The sequence below is a fragment of the Rhinolophus sinicus genome, chromosome 5 (assembly GCF_057876585.1).
Source record: "Rhinolophus sinicus isolate RSI-liver-muscle chromosome 5, RSI-T2T, whole genome shotgun sequence".
Classification (NCBI taxonomy): domain Eukaryota; kingdom Metazoa; phylum Chordata; class Mammalia; order Chiroptera; family Rhinolophidae; genus Rhinolophus; species Rhinolophus sinicus.
This window is the reverse complement of record NC_142505.1, coordinates 71,016,010-71,039,941: the sequence shown is the minus strand read 5'-3', so window position 1 is coordinate 71,039,941 and position 23,932 is coordinate 71,016,010. Positions and strand designations below refer to the sequence as shown.

Sequence of the window (23,932 nt, the reverse complement as noted above, 5' to 3'; positions counted from 1 at the left end):
AGAGGGTGATGTGCCAGCTAGAGGCTTGAGTCTCCCAGGCAGACTGTGCCTCCCGTTCCCGGTGTCGCTCCTCATGGGCGTTCTGAAGCTGGGCTCTCACACGCACAAACCGCTCCACCATGTTTCGGTAGGTTTTGGCCGGCACTGTACCCTGCTCGCTGCGCCATTTGTCGTGCGGGAGACCCTGCTCGCTGCGCCATTTGTCGTGCGGGGCGGCCTGCGGGGTCTCTGGTCCCGCTCCCCACATAAGAACGCAGGATACGGTGAGGCCAACAAGGAACACCCACGGAGCCATAGGTAGGGGAGTCATACCACTATGGTCTCACTGGAGGCTGGGCCCACCAGACGCCGACCTGCCGTCCGCCTTTCCGCCAACCAACCGACCGACGACTCTTCTCCACTCTCTCGACTGTTCCTCTCTCTCGGCTCTCTTCTTCCGCTCTTCGGCTCTCCTCGGCTCTGCTCGGCTCCTCGGCAATCCTCGGCAATCCTTCGTAGCCGCAGCAGTTATACCAGCGGCCAATCGGCTAACTGGCCACAGCCAATGGCCAATCAGCCACAGCCGACGGCCATTCACTACCCGAGCCAGCACCCCTCCACGTGAGGCCGAGAGCCTGTAAACTACTTTCTGGGGCTCTGTCCCCACAGAGGTTCTTCACCTTTTCCTCAGGCCTGACATATTCTGGTCATTTCCCAATACCTTGGATCCTTGAGATTAAGGTTCTGTCTTATTCTAGCAAGTTCTTCTAATCTTGCTTCAAGATCTGAGTCCTAGTCTTGGACTCAAGAAAGGGGGTGATACAGAGTGTTACCTCAGGCTGTGCCAGGTAATGTTCATCTCACCTGCGCTTGGTTATTCCTTGTGGAATGGCACCTATTTGCCTGCACAACCTGCTACCCTCAACTGGGAAAACCTATTTTTTAGGACCAGATTCGCACCACCCATAAAGTGCTACCTGCCAGATTGGACCTTAAGATAACCCTGCATCTGACACTCCCATGCCACCCACAGAGGGCACAGTCTAGACCCAGGACAAACCCCTCCCAGTGTGCCCCACCCCCCTTCTCTATCAGTGCTTCCTTGGTCTGAGATAGATGTTTATGGCCGGCCAATAAATGCAGTGATTCAAAGTGCAGAGTCCCATCTCCCATAACACACAGGGCCATGTCTGTGTCAGGTGACTCTAAGAAGAACGGTGCAGCTTGCCATCAGCTCAAGCTCTCTCTCTTCATGGCTCCTCACACCAGAAGCTGGTCTGAGCCCTCTTCTCTCTAATTAGTCCATCCTCCTGTCCCTGCTGTTGTCTGTTTCCATAGCGTGAGATCGGCCTGCAGACACATCCATGGCCCTTGGAGCCCAAGTGCTCACTTTGCTTCTCAGTCTCCTGGGGCTGGGCTCAGGTAAGCCTCAGGCTGGACTCTCTCTGTGTCTCTACTTATTGGTTAACATTTTCAGTTCTTTAGCTACATGATCGCAGAACAATGAGGTGGGGCATCTTTCTTGTTTGCGTTTCCCCGACTTCTGCCCCAGGCTGACATCTGTCAATGTCAGGGGCTGTGGGGATCAGGGGGCAACGGGAAGGTCTCGGGCACTGTGCCGACAGTGACAACAGCCCAGAACTCATGGCAAAGAGTGCTGAAGAGGGGCCTGGGAGTGGGGAGGGGACACACCAAGGATGTGAAGGAGAATAAATTAAATGTTTGTTCCAGGTGGGCTGTGAAGTTTATACAGGGGTCTCTAGGAGAGCACCAGGTTCTGACATGGGTGCCGGGGTAGAGGGACACTGATTAGGACGTTTGGGGGAAAGATAATGGTCCAGCTGAGGACATGCTGAGTGGGAAACACCTGTGGTATGTGACCTGAGGGTGGGGGAAGGTGTCCTGATCTTCAAGTGAAGACTAACTTGTAACCTGGCATAGTCTGAGAAGAAGTCCACTCTTCTTTCTTCCTCTAGTTATGATTGATATAAAGGCTGGTGTGTAGGATGTTGAGTAACTGAATGAAGTACAAAGAGGAAGCTGGAGGCTGGAGTAGACCCCTGTCTCTGGACAGGCTGTGTCCTCCTGTACAAGGTCCAGTCTTCACAGGTTCAACCTGCCACTCATCTACCGTGTCTGTTGTGTAATCATGGAACAGAAGAGAGAAATAAGGGCAATCAAATCATGCTCCATGTTTTCATAGCAAAACCCGTATGTCTTGTTCCCAGGACATCCTCTCACTGAAGTTCATTCTCATCCATTTTCTGATGAGTTCCTCTGCTGCTCTGTTTCCTGGAGAGGCAGCAGGTGTCATGGAAATGACCTTAGAGGCAGCAAATCTTTATTTTAAACCCTCATTTCCTCTGCTTGTGAACTTTGTGGCTCATGAGTCCCCCAGGTGTCCGTGTGCTCCTAGTGACAGGAGATGGCCTCACACCCAGATCAGGGTGCTGTGGAGATCACATGAGCTCATGTACATAGATCAGAGCACAGAGTTTCATTAGCTCAGGGCCTGTGTCAGTGACAGGCAGTTTTTCCTCCCTGGTCCCCGGGGGGAACAAGGAGCAAAGAGTGGAAGGAGCTGCTGTATGCAAGTGAAATGACAGCAGCAGTAAGTGCTGGCCAGAGGAACAGAGACTCCCCAGGAAAAGGTTCCCTCAGCTCGAGAGCCCCCCACAGCCCTGAGGGCACAACAGCAGCAGCCCAGCTGACTTAGGCTGAGCCCCCAAAACAAACCAGGGACGAAGGCCTGTGTGGAGATGGGCGGGCAGGAGGTGATTCTGGAAGCAAAAGTAGGGAGTAGAGATAGTGAAGGCAGAAGGGAGGGAAACCAAAAGAGGGTGTGCCAATGAGCTGGTAACTGACATGGAAACACCTTCTGAGGGGGCCACACAGATGGCAACCCTGAATCATTCCAACATCTACTGCCTCCTGCCCCCCACTGGGGATGTGTATCCCCACCACTGTTCAATTCTCAGCACTTCTGGGCTGCCCTGCACCAGACTGAGCAGGTTCCAAAGGGCAGAGAAAGCCCTCAGCGGGGAGCAGAGGCCAGGCTCCTGGGTGGGGCTGTCACAGTTCAGGGACATGCCCAGCCCACTGCAGGAGGACTCAGGGTGGGGTGAGGGGCGGCACTTAGTGTCTGCTATGGTAGGTCAATGGCTGAACAGACATGTTGCTGCAAAGTCACATTTTATGTCATGAGAATATCCTTTAAAATGCATCAGTGAAATAGTTTTCAGAAAGATTTATAAAACACATTTAAAGTAAGAAATAATGGGTGTTAAAATAAAAATATCACTTACTTGAAAATTAGTGATCACTTTGTGAATCTCCAAGTGCTGATAAGGAAATTTACACTGTGACCCCCTTTTCTCTGGTGATATACACACCCCACCACACCCGTGTGTGCTCATATTAGAAATGCATGCATGTGAATTAATCAAGACATGTTCCGATTCAGAGCGGTGTGTTCAAGAAGATAAAGGGAGTGAGCCTCCATAGTTTGTGATCTCTGTGAAGAAGAAATCTTATCATTACAAATGACTAGTGTGATTTACAGCAGGAAAATTACTGACGTGATCATTAGCAAGTGAGCAAGTAGCAGAGAAAAAGGTGCTCATCATACATAATGGAACCGCTCTTTGTGGAATCCGTACTCTGAGCCGAACACTGTGCTGGGCATGGGGGTGGGGGGTGCTGTGCTGAGCAAACAGACAGCCCTTGTCCCCACAGAGCTGATAGTCATGCAGGGGAGACTCAAGGAGAACAAATACACATTTCAAACAAGATGATGAAGAAAGTTTCAAAATGAAGATGAGGGCATAGCTGCACCCAGAGAATAGGAACAAACTAAAGGTAAAACCTGCTGGTAAAGCTGAATGAAGCCCCATTCACCCCAACATTACAAAGTAGAGAAAAGAAATTGTTACACAAGTATGCAAGCATTCTCCATGGAAATGATAGTCAGCATGAATTCACAAGAGAGCAAATCTATAAAGTAAAAACTGCAAAATCTTTCTCACAGTGTCATATATTCCTCTCAGAATTTGGCAGAACAAGTAGATAAAAAAAAAAAGGAAGCACAAATAAAGGTTTAACCTGTTGACAAAGACTTTTTTTACTGTACTCATGAAACTTTTACAAGACATAACCATGTGCTTGAGAAGACACACTGCCCCAAACTGGAGATTTTATTAGTAAAACTCTCCACTTGGAAAATGAGTCCTCTTTAGTTTTTGGCAAGAAGATGAAAAGGGGCTGTTGTGAGTGTGTGGTGATGCAGACGGGCAGAGACAAAAGAATGTGGGTATAGATTCTCCTCCAGTCAGAGGGTCTGCGTTTGGAACGTGCTCTCATGCCCCTGATTAACTTACTTAGTCTCTCTGATACATTGTGTTTCCACCTTGGAAATTGGAGTATCAATAACATACGCCATTCGGGATGTTTGTGATACAGAATGAAGCAAGGGATGTGGAAGTGCTCTGTCAAGTGTAAGGGATGTGCAGAGGCAGGTCACTGGGTTTGGAAAGGAGGTAACGATGGATGTCGCACCCCTGGGCACACGCTGGCCATGAGTGGGACACACTGACAGGGTCTTTGCTCAGTTATCTCTTGTGCTTCCTTCCACAGGCCAGTGGCAGGTGATGGGACCAGCCAAGCCCGTCCAGGTCGTGGTCGGGGAGGACGCTGTGTTCTCATGCTTCCTCTCTCCTAAGACAAGTGCGGAGGCCATGGAAGTGCGGTTCTTCAGAGATGAGCTCCATGCTGTGGTGCATCTCTACAGAGAAGGGAAAGACCAATACCATATGCAGATACCAGCCTATCGAGGGAGAACTGAGCTGCTGAAGGACTCCATAGCGGAAGGGCATGTCTCCCTGAGGCTGAAGAAGGTCACTCTCTCAGACACTGGTCTCTATGGATGTGGGTTCATCTCCCAGAATAATGACCAGGAGGCCACATGGGAGCTGCAGGTGTCGGGTCAGTTGCTTATTTCAGGAAACTCATAACTTAGTTCTCTGGTAGAACCATCCAGGACTTTTTGAGCTATTGGTTGATTGAGGAATTTTAAAAATATCTTAGGTCATTTAGTTAGCAGATTTGATCTTACCCCGTTTATTTATTCTGCCTCATGTGTATAGTTCTACCTTATTTTATGTGTATGTTTATGGAAGCAGCATGACATCAGCATCAAGGAGTAGACCTAGCCCATGACCGCTGAGATCTCGCTCTGCTCCCTCTTTGTAGTCACCTTGGCCCTCCTTACCCACCGCCTCCCCTGACTCTCCTCCTTACTCCATTATTACAACCCTCCTTACTCCCCAAGCCCTGGCAACCATTTATATCTTCTCCATTTCCATAATTTTGTCATTTCCACAATACTACATAAATACAGTTATATAGTGTGTGACCTTTGAGATTGGCTTTTCACTTAACATCAGGCCTGTATCAATAGTTTGTTCCCTTTTATTGCTGAGCAGTATTCCATGGTATGGATGTACCTGGATTGTTTAGCCTTTCACCCATTGAAGGACATGGGGTTGTTTCTAGTTTTTGCTTTTACAGATAAGGCTCTAATTTAGAACATTTATGTATAGGTCTTTGTATAGGTAAAAGTTTTTATTTCTTTAGGTTAATGCTCAGGAGTGCCATTGCTGGGTTGTATGGTAAGAGTATGCTGAGGGTTTTGGTTTTTTTTTTCCCTTCATTTTTTGAGCAGTTCTTAGTGTGCTGAAAAATTGACCTATTTATTCCTTCCCACTAAACCTCTGGGAACCAGTGATCTTTTTTCCCCCTTAAATATCTAATTTTATTTTTCTGTCTGCAAATGTAATCCAAGTTTAAAAGCACAAAGTAGACAATAGAAATCAGCTGTATTTCTGACTAATATTGTACATATACAGGTATTATATATAAAAGTAGTAGCACTGTATATTCTGCTTTGTTTTTTCTTAAGCTAAACACAGTAAGAATTGTTCTTCTATAATAGAATTTTTATAATTGCATGGTATTCCATTATGGATGTTCACTAGTTAACCAATTATCTATATTTAGACATTTAAGTTGTTCCTAAGGTTTTTCCTATTAGAAACAATGGCAAGAAAAATATCCATGTCACTAAAACTTTACAAACATATATGATTATGTCCTTACAATAAATTCCTAAAAGTTGAACTGCTTGGCTAAAGGGCATATACATTTTAAGGGTTTTTAATATGTATTACCAGATTATTGTCTTAAAAGATTATATTGGCATCAGCTGGTAACGAGGGTATAAATGTTCCCCCTTCCTTAGAAACAGACAAGATTTTTGCTTACTTGCTTCGTTTTCTTTTTTTTCCACTTTTTTTTATTAGTTTTAGGTGCACAAAACAATGTAATAGTTAGACATTGGTCATTTATAGCCCTCACACTGTGTCATCCCCCCTTCCTCCATCCACTATCCCACTGACATCACACACAGCCATTACATTTCCGTTGTGTCTATTCCTAATGCTGTGCTCTGCTTCTTGTAAGTATACACATATATATGTGTTTATATATATATATATATGTTTATATATATATGTTTATATATATAAATATATACATGTTTATACATATATGTTTATATATATATATATATATATATATATATATATATATATATACTCACTCAACTCAACTCCAAAAAGCAAACAACCCAATTAAAAAATGGGCAGAGGACATGAAAAGACATTTTTCTAAAAAGGACATACAAATATATATATATATATATATATATATATATATATATATATATATATGTTTATATATATATATATATATATATATGTTTATATATTTATATATATATAAATATATACATATATATGTATATATAAACTTGTAGTTGACATTCTTTATTGTTCAGCTTCAGCTTCAGGTGTACAATGCAGTGATCAGGCATCTACATCTTCCCTGAGGTGTTCTCCCTAACGAGACAAGTGTCCATCAGATACCCTACAAAATCTTTACAACATTATTGATTATGTTCCCCAAATCTACTTTCGTAACCCTGTGGCAACCTTGTGGTTACTGACTGTGCTTTCTAATCCCCTCACCTTCCCCCTTATCCCCATCCCCCACATCTAGCAACCCTCAGTTTTTCTTCTATGTTTCTGAGACTGTTTCTGATTAGTTCATTCATTTATTCTTTTCTTTAGATTCCACATATAAGTGAGATCATATGGTATTTGTCTTTCTCTGTCTGACCGATTTCACTTAACATAATGTTCTCTAGGTTCATCCATGTTGTTGCAAAAGGTAAGATATCATTCTTCTTTATGGCTGCGTAATACTCCATTGTATAAATGTACCACAGTTTCTTAATCCAGTCATTTACCAATGGGGATTCCGGTTGTATCCATGTCTTGGCTATTGTGTATTGTGCTGCAATAAACATAGGGGTGGGTAAATTTTTTTGAATTAGAGTTTTGGATTTCTCTGGATAGATACCTAGGAGTGGAATTGTTGGGTCATAAGGTAGTTCCATTTTCAGATTTTTGAGATACCTCCATACTGTTTTCCATAGTGGCTACACCAATCTGCAATCCCACCAACAGTGCACAAGCGTTCCCTTTTCTCCACATCATCGCCGGCAATTGCTGTTTGTTGATTTATTGATGATAGCCATTTTGACTGGGGTTAAGTGGTATTTAATTGTGGTTTTTATTTTCATTTCTCTGATGGTTAGTGAGGTTGGGCATTTTTTTATATGTCTGTTTGCCATTTGTATGTCCTTTTTAGAAAAATGTCTTTTCATATCCTCTGCCCATTTTTTAATTGGGTTGTTTGCTTTTTGGAGTTGAGTTGAGTGAGTTTTTCATAAACTTGGGATATTAACCCCTTATCGGATATATCATTGGCAAATACCTTTTCCCATTCAGTAGGATCCCTTTTTGTTTTATTGATGATTTCCTTTGCTGTGAAAACACTTTTCAGTTTGATATAATCCCACATGTTTATTTTTCCTCTTACTTACCTTGCCCGAGGGGATATATCAGTAAAAATCTTACTCCAGGTAATGTCTATAAAGTTCCTTCCTCTGTTTTCTTCTAGGAATTTTATGGTTTCAGACCTTACATTTAAGTCTTTAAGCCATTTTGAATTTATTTTTGTATATGGTGTAAGGAGGTGGTCCAGTTTCATTTTTTGGTATGTGTCTGTCCAGGTTTCCCAGCACCATTTATTGAATAGATTGTCTTTACCCCAATGTAAATTCTTGCTTCCATTGTCAGAGATTAAATGACCATGTAGGCATGGATTTATTTCTAGGCTGTCTATTGTGTTCCATTGATCTATGTGTCTGTTTTGATGCCAGTACCATGCTGTTTTGATTACTGTAGCCTTGTAGTATCATTTGATGTCAGGTATCATGATACCTCCCACTTTGTCCTTATTTCTCAAGATTGCCGAGGCTATCCGGAGTCCTTTATGGTTCCATATAAATTTTAAGGTTATGTGTTGTATTTCTGTAAACAACATCCTTGGTAGTTTGACAAGAATTGCGTTGAACATGCATATGGCCTTAGGTAGTATCGACATTTTAACTATATTAATTCTTCCTATCCATGAGCATGGTATGTGTTTCCATCTATTTGTATCTTCTTTCATTTCTTTCTTCAGAGTCTTATAATTTTCTGAGTACAGATCTTTAACTTCGGTTAAAATTATTCCCAAGTATTTTATAGTCTTTGAAGCAATTGTAAATGGGATTGTTTACTTTTTATTTTTTTTAATTTTTATTAAATTTATTGGGGTGACAATTGTTAGTAAAACTACATAGGTTTCAGGTGTACAATTCTGTGTTACATCATCTGTAAATCCCATTGTGTGTTCATCACCCAGAATCAGTTCTCCTTTCATCACCATATATTTGATCCCGTTACCTTCATCTCCCACCCCCCACCCCCCACCCCCCTTACCCTCTGGTAACCACTAAACTATTGTCTGTGTCTATGAGTTTCTGTTTCTCATTTGTTTGTTTTGTTCTTTTGCTGTTTTTGATTTATATACCACATATCAGTGAAATCACATGGTTCTCTGCTTTTTCTGGCTGACTTATTTCACTCAGCATTACACTCCCAAGATCCATCCATGTTGTCACAAATGTTCCTATATCATGTTTTCTTACCGCCGAATAGTATTCCATGGTGTATATATACTACAACTTCTTTATCCATTCATCTATCGAAGGACATTTTGGTTGTTTCCATGTCTTGGCCACCGTAAACAAAGCTGCAATGAACATTGGAGCACACGTGTCTTTATCTCTAAAAGTTTTCAGATTTTTTGGGTAGATACCCAAGAGAGGGATTGCTGGGTCATATGGCAATTCTATTCGTAATTTTTTGAAGACCCTCCACACTGCCTTCCATAACGACTGCACCAGTCTGCATTCCCACCAACAGTGTATGAGGGTTCCTTTTTCTCCACAGCCTATCCAACACTTGTTACTATTTGTCTTGTTGATGATAGCCATTCTGACTGGGGTGAGGTGATATCTCATTGTGTTTTTTTTTTTTAAATTTGGTTTTATTAAATTTATTGGGGTGACAATTGTTAGTAAAATTACATAGATTTCAGGTGTACAATTCTGTATTACATCATCTATAAATCCCATTGTGTGTTCATCACCCAGAGTCAGTTCTCCTTCCATCACCATATATTCGATCCCCCTTACCCTCATCTCCCACCCCCCACCCCCTACCCCCCACCCTCCCTTACCCTCTGACAACCACCAAACCATTGTCTGTGTCTATGAGTTTCTGTTTCTCATTTGTTTGTCTTGTTCTTTTGTTGCTTTTGGTTTATATACCACATATCAGTGAAATCACATGGTTCTCTGCTTTTTCTGTCTGACTTATTTCACTCAGCATTACACTCTCAAGATCCATCCATGTTGTCACAAATGTTCCTATATCATCTTTTTTTACCGCCGAATAGTATTCCATTCTGTATATATACCACAACTTCTTCATCCATTCATCTATCGAAGGACATTTTGGTTGTTTCCATGTCTTGGCCACCGTAAACAAAGCTGCAATGAACATTGGAGCACACGTGTCTTTATCTCTAAATGTTTTCAGATTTTTTGGGTAGATAGCCAGGAGAGGGATTGCTGGGTCATATGGCAATTCTATTCGTAATTTTTTGAGGAACCTCCACACTGCCTTCCATAACGGCTGCACCAGTCTGCATTCCCACCAACAGTGTATGAGGGTTCCTTTTTCTCCACAGCCTCTCCAACATTTGTTACTATTTGTCTTGTTGATGATTGCCATTCTGACTGGGGTGAGGTGATATCTCATTGTGGTTTTTATTTGCATTTCTCTGATGATTAGTGATGTTGAGCATTTTTTCATATGTCTATTTGCCATTTGTATGTCCTCATTGGAGAAATGTCTCTTCAAGTCCTCTGCCCATTTTTCAATTGGGTTGTTTGTTTTTTTGTTGTTGAGTTGCTTGAGTTCCTTGTATATTCTGGATACTAGCCCCTTATCGGAGGCACTGTTTGCAAAAATCTTCTCCCATTCAGTTGGTGGCCTCTTTATTTTGTCGATGGTTTCTTTTGCTGTGCAGAAGCTTTTAAGTTTCATATAGTCCCATTCGTTTATCTTAGCTTTTACTTCCATTGCCTTTGGAGTCAAATTCATAAAATGTTCTTTGAACCCAAGATCCATAAGTTTAGTACCTATGTTTTCTTCTATGCAGTTTATTGTGTCAGGTCTTATGCTTAAGTCTTTGATCCATTTTGAATTAACTTTGGTACATGGTGACAAATAGCAGTCCAGTTTCATTCTTTTGCACGTGGCTATCCAATTCTCCCAGCACCATTTATTGAAGAGGCTGTCTTTGCTCCATTGTATGTTTTTAGTTTCTTTGTCAAAAATTATCTGTCCATATTTATGTGGTTTTATTTCTGGGTTCTCAATTCTATTCCATTGGTTTATATGTCTGTTTTTCTGCCAATACCATGCTGTTTTGATTACTGTAGCCCTGTAGTGCAAGCCAAAGTCAGGAAGTGTGATACCTCCATTATTGTTCTTTTTTCTGAAGATTGCTTTGGCTATTCTGGGTCTTTTGTGGTTCCAAACAAATCTGATGATTTTTTGTTCTATTTCTTTAAAATATGCCCTTGGGATTTTGATGGGGATTGCATTGAATCTGTATATTGCTTTGGGTAATATGGCCATTTTAACTATGTTGATTCTTCCAATCCATGAGCACGGAATGTCTTTCCATTTCTTTGTGTCTTCTTCAATTTCTTTCAAAAATGTCTTATAGTTTTCAGCATATAGGTCTTTCACATCCTTGGTTAAGTTTATTCCTAGGTATTTTATTCTTTTTGTTGCAATTGCAAAAGGAATTGTTTTTTGTATTTCTTTTTCTGAGATTTCATTGTTAGTATATAGGAAGGCAATGGACTTTTGTGCGTTGATTTTATAGCCAGCAACTTTACTGTATTCGTTGATTGTTTCTAATAACTTTTTGGTGGAGTCTTTAGGGTTTTCTATATATAGCATCATGTCATCTGCAAAGAGTGATAATTTAACTTCTTCATTCCCAATTTGGATGCCTTTTATTTCTCTCTCTGGCCTGATTGCTCTGGCAAGGACTTCCAACACTATGTTGAAAAGCAGAGGTGATAGGGGACAGCCCTGTCGTGTTCCTGAACGTATAGCAAAGGGCTTCAGTTTTTCTCCATTAATTATGAGATTAGCAGACGGCTTGTCATATATGGCCTTTATTATGTTAAGGTATTTTCCTTCTATACCTAATTTATTAAGTGTTTCAATCATAAATGGATGTTGTATCTTGTCAAATGCTTTTTCTGCATCAATTGATATAATCATATGATTTTTGTCCTTTATTTTGTTTATGTGATGTATCACATTGATGGATTTGCGGATGTTGAACCATCCTTGTGCCCCGGGGATGAACCCCACTTGGTCGTGATGAATAATCTTTTTAATGCATTGTTGTATTCTATTTGCTAGAATTTTATTTAGGAGTTTTTCATCTATATTCATCAGAGATATTGGTCAAACTGATGTTTCTTTACATGTAGTTCATCCTTTCTCGCTGGTTGCTTTCTTCATGACTTTTTTCTTCATCTTTAGTTTTCAGAAATTTAATTTTTATCTATGTAAGTGTGAATTTCTTTGGGTTTCTCCTATTTTGTATTTGCTCAGTTTCTTGAAACTGTTGTTTTATGGTTTTCCCTAAACTTGGGACTTGCTCAGCCATCATTTTGTCAAATACATTTTCATTCTGCCTATCCCTCTCCTCCCTTTCTGGGACTCTGATGGTACAAATGTTTGCTACTTGTGAAGGTCCCAAAGGTCTCCCTGGGGGGCGGGGGAGGGCATTCCTATAAAAAAATACTATTTTATTTCCGTTGTTTGAATTTGGTAAATTCTCTTTATCCCTATGTTCACTGGTTCTATATTCTGTCATTTCGATTCTAGTATTGAGCCCATTACGTAAGTGTTTTTATTTGTTATTGTATTTTTCAGTTATATAATTTCCCGTTGGTTCTTTTTAAAAATAAATTCTATGTTTTGGTGAGATATTCTGTTTTTCATTTTTTTCAAGAGAAATTGTAATCATTTGTTGAAGCAGTTTTTGATAGCTATTGGAAAGTCATGTCAGATAATGCCAATCTAATTTATCTCAGTGTTGGCATGAGTCAATTGTCTATTATCATTTAAAATAGCATCTTCCATTTCTTCCTATGTTGAGTAACTTTTAATCAAAACTTGGACATTTTGGCTATTATGTTATGAGTCCCTGAATCCTATTAGAAGCTTCAATTTCAGTAAGCAATCACTTTGTTTAACTTTGTCACTCAGGACCCTGGTCTACTGTTGTCAGTTGAGCTTCCATGTCCGCTTTCTGCACCATGGTATCTACCTGACCTTCTGTCTGGCATGCTTCTCCTTCTTCCTCACTTGTCCACCTAGAAACTCCCATTTATCTGACAAAGGGTGTACAAATGTCAGCTCCCGGAAGGTGTGACCTCCCATGACAGTTAATCACTATCTCCTTGAACTTCTTCCTTAACCATACTTCCTTCCATATTTGCTCTTTTCACAATGAAATGTAAAAAGTTTTCCCCATCTTTATTCAGTGAGTTCTGAGAGTCTGGTTCCTGGTGAAAATCCTACTGATTTTTAAGATCTGACCATAGGCAATTACAAAGCCTTTACTTGACAGGCCTCAAAAAAAAAGCTGCCCACCTCACACTAGCCTTGGTGCACAGCCAATGCCTTCAGTACCTTGAGGAGCAGTAGTCAACCACTCTCATGCCCCTGCCTGCTCATGCTCTTACATGTATTTGCATTCCTAGCCCAGGTGACTTCATTCTCAGGTCTCTGTCTGAGGCCTGGGGCAGAGTCTTCTTCAGGTGCCACTATGAAGACCTCCTCATCAGGAAGAGGAGGGGGAAAGCTTGAAAACCTTTTTCCCAACTCTGACTCAGTACCCTGTAATTTTCCACAACTAGCCCTTCGCCTCGCCCACTTCCCAACAGTCCATGAAACTATTGAAGTTCAGTGCACTCTCAAGAGTGACACAAGAGTGAAGTTTTGTTCAGTGCACTCTCAAGAGTGACACAACCCCCTCCTCTGCACAGATACACTTGACCTTAGACTAGCATGCCAATTCATGGGGAAATGAACGAGTGAGGAGTCATCATGTGAATATACTAGGATAGTTAATGATAAAGGCTTCACTGCTATTTGATTTGGCCTGTGTTGCTTTAATTAGCCGATCTAACAGCTGGCAGTTGAGGTCTCTCTTTCCCAGCTGAGCTCCTGAAAAGTTCCTCAATAGAAGGAGCTCTGTATTATTCATATCATATCTAGTGTTTAGGATTATTCAGGTATACAGCAGTTGTTAAGTGCATGTTAACTGAAGAAAGACCATTGGAAGGGCTTCCAGCAGTGTTATTAGTGTGTATGTGTCTGTGAGGGAAAATGAGGGAGAAATGAGGGAGAGAGGGAGTGTGGGATGTGCCTATTTCTGTGAGCTTCAGGATCGTGCCTCAGAATTTCTGTGGCCTTGGAGCATGATCTTTGCTTTTGTCCCTTCCCTGTTTTCTCCCCAGGGTTGGGCTCAGCTCCTCTGGTTTCTATCATGGGATATGTCGATGGAGGCATCCAGCTACTCTGCAATTCCTCAGGCTGGTTTCACCAGCCCACAGTGAAGTGGAAAAGCCCACAAGGACATGATTTGCCCTCAGACTCCAAGGTGAATGCAGACAGACAGGATCTGTTTGATGTGGAGACTTCCCTTATAGTCCAAGAAAATGCTGGGAGTGTATCATGTTCTATCCAGTACTCTGACCAGAGCCGAGAGGTGGAATCCAGGGTATGGATAAGAGGTGAGTGGGGAGGTGGGGAATGGGGAAGGCGTGCATGTGAGTGGGGGAGGGGTGCCTGTTCCTGTAGTCCAGAGAGAGAATAGGAGTCTCTATCTCAAGGTTGTTGTGTAGTATTGACCATTTTTAATGATTAGTTTTGAAAGTCAAAGGTCTATGAAATATAAAGATAATAGCATAACATTTTATTAGGTAGAAACAATTGTTTACAACTGCAGAAGAGTAGAATAAAATATTTCCTTCATCACATGATCATCTTTGTGGAGCAACCCACCAAAATCAACACACACAAAATTTAAGAAAGGTAATTTAAGGAATGAGGGAAAAAAAATTTGCTCATTTTAAAAAAAACAACACTTTCAAATAAATACTAAAACATTATGAAAGAGAATAAAACAAAAGATAGATAATTTCAGGAAGGATTTAAAAATAATAGGATAATTAATGTAAGCCAAATATGTCAGTAATTACAATCAATGTAAAAGAAGTTAATTTGTGAGTTAAGGGGGGTGGGGGGTGGGATGAGGGTAACAGGGATCAAATATATGGTGATGGAAGGTGACTGACTTTGGGTGGTGAACACACAATGGGATTTATAGATGATGTAATACAGAATTGTACACCTGAAATCTATGTAATTTTACTAACAATTGTCACCCCAATAAATTTAAAAAAACAAACAAAAAAAAAAACAAAGACAAAGCCTGTCGGACTGGATTTTTAAAAATCTCAGCGGTTGCAATTCTTAAAGAAAATTGTACTACATATGAGCTGCTCACTGAACCATTTTAAACGTAGAAAATGTTAACCAAAGGAGTACCATTATAGATATATTAGAGTTAAGGGGGAAAAGCATTATTAGGATAGTTATTTCAGAAACATAAAAAGTTTATTCAATATTTATAAAAAATTATATATATATATATATATGCAATTTATAGTATATCTCAACACATATAAAGCAAATATCAATAGAAATATAAGAACTGACTGAAATATTGTGTTCTAAAATTGGTTAAATAAGTAGACATAATTAGTAAAATTATAGAATATTTGCTATACAAATTAACAGTGCTGCTCTAATAGAAATTCTTAGAACGCTTCACACACAAAATCATTATTTTGAAGCACACATGGAATATTTACAAACTTTCACAGGTACGTGCACAAATTTGAAATTGACTTGTCTAGCTGTCAGAAAACTCTACTGCAGTTTCCAATAGCATTACACTGAATATATAGATCAATTCTGGAATAAATGATATCTCTAAAATATTGCCTCTTGTTACCAGAAACAAGATTCACCACTCTGCTTATTTTAACTCTTCTTAGTGTCTTTCAATAAGATTTTCTATATCTAAGAAAATGTTTGCAAACTCTTATGAAGATATATAAAATAGAAGTGACATTGCATGTAATAGTGTGTGAAGGAATGTCCATCCATACAAATGATGCCGGCACAGTTGTTATCCATTTAGAAAAAAATAAAATTGAACTTCTACCTCATTTTATATACAATTTAAAATTCAGATAGAGCAAGAACTAGGGAAAAGTACAATGTTTTAACATTTGGAAGATATGATAGAAAACTGTATTTTCAATCTTGGATCTGAGATGATCCCTTAAAAGAGACTCAAACTGCTTTTACTGTTCAGTGATCACTGAAGGGTCTGTGGAACTGTTTTGCAGAGGAGATTTTCCAGTCCAGAACCTGGCGCCTGATACACATTTTACTGGGAGTATTCCTCTTTCTCCCATGTGTTGGTGTCATTGGTCTGACAATTTACTTCTACAAATTGAAAGGTAAGAGACAGAGAGAAGCAGGGGCCCATGGCTTACACATGCATCTAGCAAGGCTGGGATCAGGGATGCTCCCACAGACCTCACGGGTCTGTTATTCCATCCTATATCTCCAGGGCTCCATCACCTGGGCCACAGCAACCACAGTCCTCGCCCCACTCCAGGCTGGCCAGAAATGGCTCCCTTAGGAAATGCCAGCCCCACCAGGCCCATCTTCCTCACAGAGGGCCCAGAATTAGGGGAATAATGATTTTCACTACTTGTAGGGCTGATGTAAATTTCTAACATCAACAAGACTCCAGTAAAAAAGTTTCAATGTGGGCCGGCCCAGTGGCTCAGGTGGTTAGAGCTCCATGCTCCTAACTCTGAAGGCTGCCAGTTCCCACATGGGCCAGTGGGCTCTCCAGCACAAGGTTGCCAGTTCAATTCCTCGAGTCCCGCAAGGGATGGTGGGCTCCGCCCCCTGCAACTAAGATTGAACACAGCACCTTGAGCTGAACTGCCTCCCGGATGGCTCAGTTGGTTGGCGTGCATCCTCTCAACCACAAGGTTGCCTTAAGTTCAATTCCTCGAGTCCTGCAACGGATGGTGGGCAGCGCCCCCTGTAACTAAGATTGAACATGGCACACCCTCCACAACTAAGATTGAAAGGACAACAACTTGACTTGGAAAAAAGGCCTGGAAGTACACACTCTTCCTCAATAAAGTCCTGTTCCCCTTCCCCAATAAAATCTTAAAAAAAAAAAAAAGTTTCAATGTACTTGAAAAGACTTCATAGCAGCAGAAATAGAAGTAAAGATAACAAGATAAAATAGTATTCAGTTTCAATAAGACATGTGACCCCAAGAACTAGTTTTTTCCTCCTTGGAGATGATACTGCCCTTTGAGAATGTGTGCCGTGATCCCACCTTCACTCCAGCTTCTCTTGCATCTCACCTTCCCTTCTCCCTGATAACCTACATCTCCATGTCCACAGGACCCCACATGTCAGCCCCTCCCTTCAGCATAAACGTTCCTGATGTTTTTCTTAACCCCACATAGAGATAGTCATTACAAGGGTGTGGGGATGGGGGCAGAAAAGGAGAGTTCTAGAGCAGCCCCCATCATTTATCCGCACCTCATCCCCTTGAGCAATGAGCCAGGGCTGTGTTTGTACCGTACATACTGCTGTGTCCACCACTGAATATTCTGTTTCTGTTTCAGGGAAAATGTGGGCAGAACTGGGTAAGTGTCTTATCATGTTCTGAGCCTTCCCTACAGTTCTCCTGGGTCCCTCCTTTTCCCCAGTTTGAACCACCTGGGAGGTCTGGGCTGCAGACTGGATGGGGACCATGGGCCAGCCAGTGAGGGCAGCTGGTTCAATCCTCCAACCATTGACTAATGAACGGATGCTCAGACAGGTAGATGGGTAGGATGGGCATTGGGATGCTGAAATCCCCTAAAACTGTCTGCACATTTTTCTTACTTGTACACTCTGTGGAGAGAGGAACCATAGATTTCATGAGTTCTCTGAGGGTGTGGACCCAGCAAGGGGAAGAGACCTCGGGGCATCTCCTTCAACCTTGTGCCTGGCTTAATACTTAGAGACAAGTATTCCAGGCTCCTAGCAGCCAAAAATATTCTGCTTTTTGTGTCATGAAAAGACAGGAAATGGGGTAAGAGTGTTGCAGAGCTTTCCTGTCATACTCTCCCCTAAACTCCTGGTCTGTGATTTCAGGCTCTACTGTGTTTTTTGTTTTCAGCCTGGAGAAGGAAGCATGGAGTAGCAGGTAAGAAAATCTATTCTCTCTATCCCCATTTATCTTTCCTTACAAGTCCCTAGTTTATAAATCTTGAGACCCTGAGGCCATAGGTTTCTGCAGAGACCCAGAAACTGCAGATGCTGGGGAAGGTACATTTGTAGAGAACCCCATGGCCTTCAGCAGATCTCTGGTGGACCCGTGACACCCACAAAGGTTAACCTCCTGGTCTCCTGTTTCCCTCCCTCCTGGTCTCCACCTGAGCACTGACCCTCCTGCTCTGTCTGCTTGTTTGCAGCACTGAGAGAGGCCCGGAAACATGCAGGTACCAATGCCTGAGGGGGTGACAGTAGGAGAGAGTCGCAGGTGGGTACGGGAGAGGGAGCCGAGCAGAGACCGCCAAGGGGGAAAAGGAATAATGACACACACTGGCCTGCAGATTATAAATCTGTGAGACCAGATTATAAATCTGTGAGACCTGGATCCACCCCTGGGGGCAGCTACTCCAGACTCACTTCTTGGCCCAGTACTAGGAGGAGAGAGGGTGGGGGCTGGGTCAGCCAGGATAGAGGTCAGAGGCTAACCTCCAGGGAATTGAGAGTACTGGTGACTAGCCAAGGGGATGGCCTGGGAGAGAAAGAGGAGAGGTTTGTCGGTTTTGAGGTGGCAGGAAGCTGGTTAAAGGACGTAATACAGGTCTCACAAAGTGTAATATTGGGCTCACAGTTGGGCATCTCCAGACATTGGTGAAGCCATAGGGCTTCACTTGAGATGAGGTAGGAGTAGGGATTAGTGTCTGATGGAAACTCTGGCTCTGGAACCTCACCTGATTCCAACCAAGCCAGTCTGCAGTGGGAGGGGGTGACCTCTGCATCCAGCCCAGTTCCATCCTCAGTGACTCATACTCTCTCTCCCCCACCACACCCCAGTGGAGGTGACTCTGGACCCAGAGACGGCTCACCCCCAGCTCTACATTTCTGATCTGAAAGCTGTGCACTATAGGAACATTCACCAGGAGGTGACCTACACGGACAAGAGATTTGCAAGGAAGTGTGTGGTGGCTTCTCAGGGATTCCAGGCAGGAAAACATTATTGGGAGGTGGATGTGGGACACAATGAAATGTGGTGTGTGGGAGTGTGCCGGGACAATGTGAACAGGAAGGTGGTAGGTAAAGCTTTGTCTCCTAAAAATGGGTACTGGTTGCTCAGACTAGATAAAGAATCTAGTTATTTCACACTTAACCCCCATAGAATCAACCTCTCTCCAAGAACACCCCCTACACGAGTGGGGGTCTTCCTAGACTACGAGGGTGGGACCATCTCCTTCCTCAATGTAAATGACCAGTCCTTCATTTACACCCTGACACATCAGTTTAAAGAGTTATTGAGGCCCTACATCCAGCATTATGGAAGTGATGACATGAATGTGACTCCCATAGTGATTTGCCCAGTGTCCCCGTGATCAGAGAAAGAAGCACCTTGTGACACAGACAACCTGGAGCCCGCCCCACAGGTGACCACACCCTTCCTGCCCAGAGGGAATCACATATCACACTTCCCTCAAGACACTGAGCTTCCTCTCAGGCCCCAGAGCCCTGCAGCAGACAGCAGCATGGCTTCCAGATGAGGCGGCTGGCCCATCCATGTGGGGTCAGGGGTCATGGCTGCCCTGAGGCACGGAGGGAAGAAGGCTGATAGTGCATTTGGGTTTGCACCAACTCTACAGCCAAAGGACCTTGACAAGTAACAAGCTTTCGGGCTCCTCACCTATAAAACAGAGACAGGAATTCCCACCTCAGTGTTGAGAGAAGACCAGAGACAGTGATTATGAATCATGCTGCCTCTTGGCCTGGCATCAGTGGACGATGTGTTCTTATATTAAACTTTTCCAACATGATCTTTATTTATTCCATATTAATTCAATTTTCTGTATTGCAAATCACCCATGGTGTAGTTATTCATCTTTCTGTGCCAAGCACAAAGAATTGATGAGGAGGAAGGATTTCCCAATTTATTCTATAAAGCCAACATGACCCTGATACCAAACCAAACAAAGATAATAGAATAATATAACAGAAAACTAGCAATTCTTATCCTTCTAGAACATAGATGCAGAAATTTAAATAAAATTTTAGCAAATTGAAATCGACAACAGATTGCAAGTATAATAATATATTACTGCCAATTGTGTCTCTCACAGTAATGAAGGATTGTTTTAATATTCAAACAACAAGCAGTGTAATTCACCACATTAAGAAACTAAAAGATAAAACCATATGATCATCTCAATAGAAGCAGCAAAAAAACGTTTGACATATTCAACTTAATTTACCAATAAATCTTTCAGCAAAGAATATGTAGAGATAGCTAGTAAACCCATGTAAAGATTCTCTACATCCTTAGTCAGTAAGAAAATGCAAATCAAAACCACAATGAGACAAATACCACCTATTAGAGTAAAATTTAAAAGACTGATCAGACCAAGTGTTGACAAGTCTGTGGAGGGACTGAAAGTCTCATACACAGCGGGTGGGGAAATAAAATGGTACAATAGCTTTGGGAAACAATTTGGCAGTTTCTGTAAATGTAAACAATCCCTAACCATGTGATTCTACCAGTTCATGCTTAGTATTTTGTCCAAGACAAAAGGAAATACATTCCTCTACTAATTTGTACACGAATGATCACTAATTTGTAGTAACCAAAAGTTGTAAGTGATCCAGATGCTATCAACGGAAAAATGAATGAACAGATTATGGTGTATCCATGCAATGATATACTACTACTCAGCAATAAAATAGACAGAGACACACACAACAAGGATGAATCAAAAATAATTATTCCAAGTAAAAGGAGCCGGGCGAAAAAAATATATAAAGGAGTGCATAATGTGTGACATCACTTATATAAAAGCCTAGAATATGCAAATGGATCCCCCCGACAGAAAGAACATCAGTGGTTGCTAGGCGGGGACACAGGATAGAAGGGATTACAAACGGGAACAAGGATGCTCTTAGGGTACAGAAATGCTCACTGTCTTCTTCGGGGTGATGGTTTCATGGGTAAACACACAAAACATAACAATTAAACACTTTACATATGTGCAGTTTATTTTATGTCAATTATGCCTCAATAGTCCCCTTTTTAAAAATAAATATGTCAACATCAACAGCAAAAGAGAAACATGATTCATGTTAGGGGTAGTATTTCCTGAACCACATCCTTTAGGTACCATCTTTACTCTTTCAAAAAATAGACTTTATTTTTAAATTGAGTGTAAAGTACACAACAAAACGAAATGTGAAGTACAGCTTCCGTATATCCCTCTCAACCCGCAGCACACACAAACATGCCCAGCCTCCTCCAGCATCAACACCCCCACCAGACAGGTACATTTGCTACAATTGATGAACCTGCATTGACACATCATTATCACCCCAAGGCCATAGTTTACATTACTGTTCACTCTTGGTGTTATACATGCTATGGGTTTGGACAAATGAATAATGACATGTGTCCATCATTTTATTGCCATAGAGAATACATAGTTTCATTGCCCTAAAAATATCTTGGGCTCCGTTAATTCGTCCCTCTCACATTCCCTCTCCCTCCCAAACCCTGACAAACAAAAAACTTTTTACTGTCTTCCATAGTTTTATCTTTACCATAAATTCATATAATTGGAATCATACAATATGCAGCCTTCTCAAACTGGCTTCACTTACTTACCAATACTCACTTAAGGTTCCTCTATATCTTTTGTGACTTGACAGCTTATTTACTTTAATACTGAATAATATTTCTTTGTACGGTGTACCTTAGTTTGTTGATCCATTCATCTCTACAGGGACATCTTGCTTGTTTCCAAGATTTGGCAATCAGAAGCATTCTTGTGCAGGTTTTCGTATGAACGAAACCTTTTAACGTATTTGTGCAAATATCCTCTAATGGAACAACCTCTTTTTTACGACTGGATTCCCACCACCCATACAGTTCTACCGTTTACATTGGACCTTAAGACATCCCTGCATCTGACGTTGCCATGCAACCCACGCAAGGCACAGTCTTGACCCAGGTCAAACCCCTCCCAATGGGCCCCACCCCCTTCCCTATCATTGCTTCCTTGGTCTGAGATGGATATTTGTGGCCGGCCAATATGCAGTGATTCAAAGTGCAGAGTCCCGTGTCCCCTAACACACAGGGCCATGCCTATGTCAGGTGACTCTAAGAAGAATGGTGCAGCTTGCCATCAGCTCAAACTCTGCCTCTTCATGGCTTCTCACCCCAGAAGACAGACTGACCCCTCTTCTGTCTAATCAGTCCATCCCCCATCCCTGCTGTTGTCTGTTTCCATAGTGTGACATCCGCCTGCAGACACATCCATGGTGTTTGGGACCCTCATGCTCACTTTGCTCCTCAGTCTCCTGGGGCTGGGCTCAGGTAAGCCTCCAGGCTGGACTCTCTCTGTTTCTCTACTTATTGGTTAACATTTTCAGTTCTTTAGCTACATGATCGCAGCACAACTGGGTGGGGCATCTTTCTTGTTTGCATTTCCCCAACTTCTGCCCCACGCTGACATCTATCAATGCAAGGGACTGTGGGGATCAGGGGGCAACGGGAAGGTCTCAGGCACTGTGCCAACAGTGACAACAGCCCAGAACTCATGGCAAACAGTGGTGAAGAGGGGCCTGGGAGTGGGGAGGGGACACACCAAGGATGTGAAGGAGAATAAATTAAATGTTTGCTCCAGGTGGGCTGTGGAGTTTAGGCAGGGGTCTCTAGGAGAGCACCAGGTTCTGACATGGGTTCCGGGGTAGAAGGAGACACTTATTAGGACGTTTGGGGAAAGATAATGGTCCAGCTGAGGACATGCTGAGTGGGAAACACCTGTGGTATGTGACCTGAGGGTGGGGGAAGGTGTCCAGATCTTCAAGTGAAGACTAGTTGTAACCTGGCATAGTCTGAGAAGAAGTTCACTCTTCTTTCTTCTTCTGGTTATGGTCAACACAAAGGCTGGTGTGTAGGATGTTGAGTAACTGAATAAAATATAGAAAGGAAGCTGGAGGCTGGAGTAGACCCCTGTCTCTGGACAGGTGGTGTCCAGCTCTACAAGGTCCAGTCTGCACAGGTTCATTCTGCCACTCATCTTTTATGTCTGCTGTGCAATCATGGAAAAGAAGAGAGAAATAGGGCAATCAAATCACGCTCCTTGTTTCCACAGCAAAATCCATATGTCTTGTTCCCAGGACAGCCTCTCACTGAATTTCATTCTCGTCCATTTTTGGAGGATTTCCTTTGACTGCTCTGCTTCCTGGAGAGGCAGCAGGTGTCATGGAAATGACCTCAGAGGCAGAAAGACTTTATTTTAAACCCTCATTTCCTCTGCTTATGAACTTTGTGGCTCATGACTCCCCAAGGTGTCCGTGTGCTCCTAGTGACAGGAGATGGCATCACACCCAGATCAGGCTGCTGTGGGGATCACATGAGCTCATGTACATAAGCGGAGCCCAGCGTTTCATTAGCTCAGGGCCTGTGTCAGCGACAGGCAGTTTTTCCTCACCGGTCCTCGGAGGGAACAAGGAGCAAAGGGTGGAAGGAGCTGCTGTGGGCAAGGAAAATGACGGCAGCAGTAAGTGCTGGCCAGAGGAACAGAGACTCCCCAGGAAAAGGTTCCCTCAGCTCAAGAGGCCCCCACGGCCCTGAAGGCACAACAGCAGCAGCCCAGCTGACCTAGGCTGAGCCCCCAAAGCAGACCAGGCACAAGGGTCTGAGTGCACGTGGGCTGGTGAGGAGGTGATTCTGGGAACAAAGGTAAGAGAGTAGAGAGACTGAAGGCAGAAGGGAGGGAAACCAAAAGAGGGTGTGCCAATGAGCTGGTTACTGACATGGAAACACCTGAGCAGCCACCCAGATGGCAACCCTGAATCATCCCAACATCCACTGCCTATTGGGGACGTGTACCCTCACTACTGCTAAGTTCTCAGCACTTCTGGGCTGCCCTGCACCAGAC

The 23,932-nt window shown here is 42.5% G+C and overlaps 1 protein-coding gene and 1 pseudogene across 1 annotated transcript in view; one reads left to right on the top strand and one right to left on the bottom strand.

Moving 5' to 3' along the window:
• Positions 1-23,932, bottom strand: part of LOC141567351 (butyrophilin-like protein 9) — a 390,425-nt gene that overhangs the window by 112,158 nt on the left and 254,335 nt on the right. The window lies entirely within an intron of this gene.
• Positions 1,344-19,549, top strand: LOC109439881 (butyrophilin-like protein 3; annotated as a pseudogene).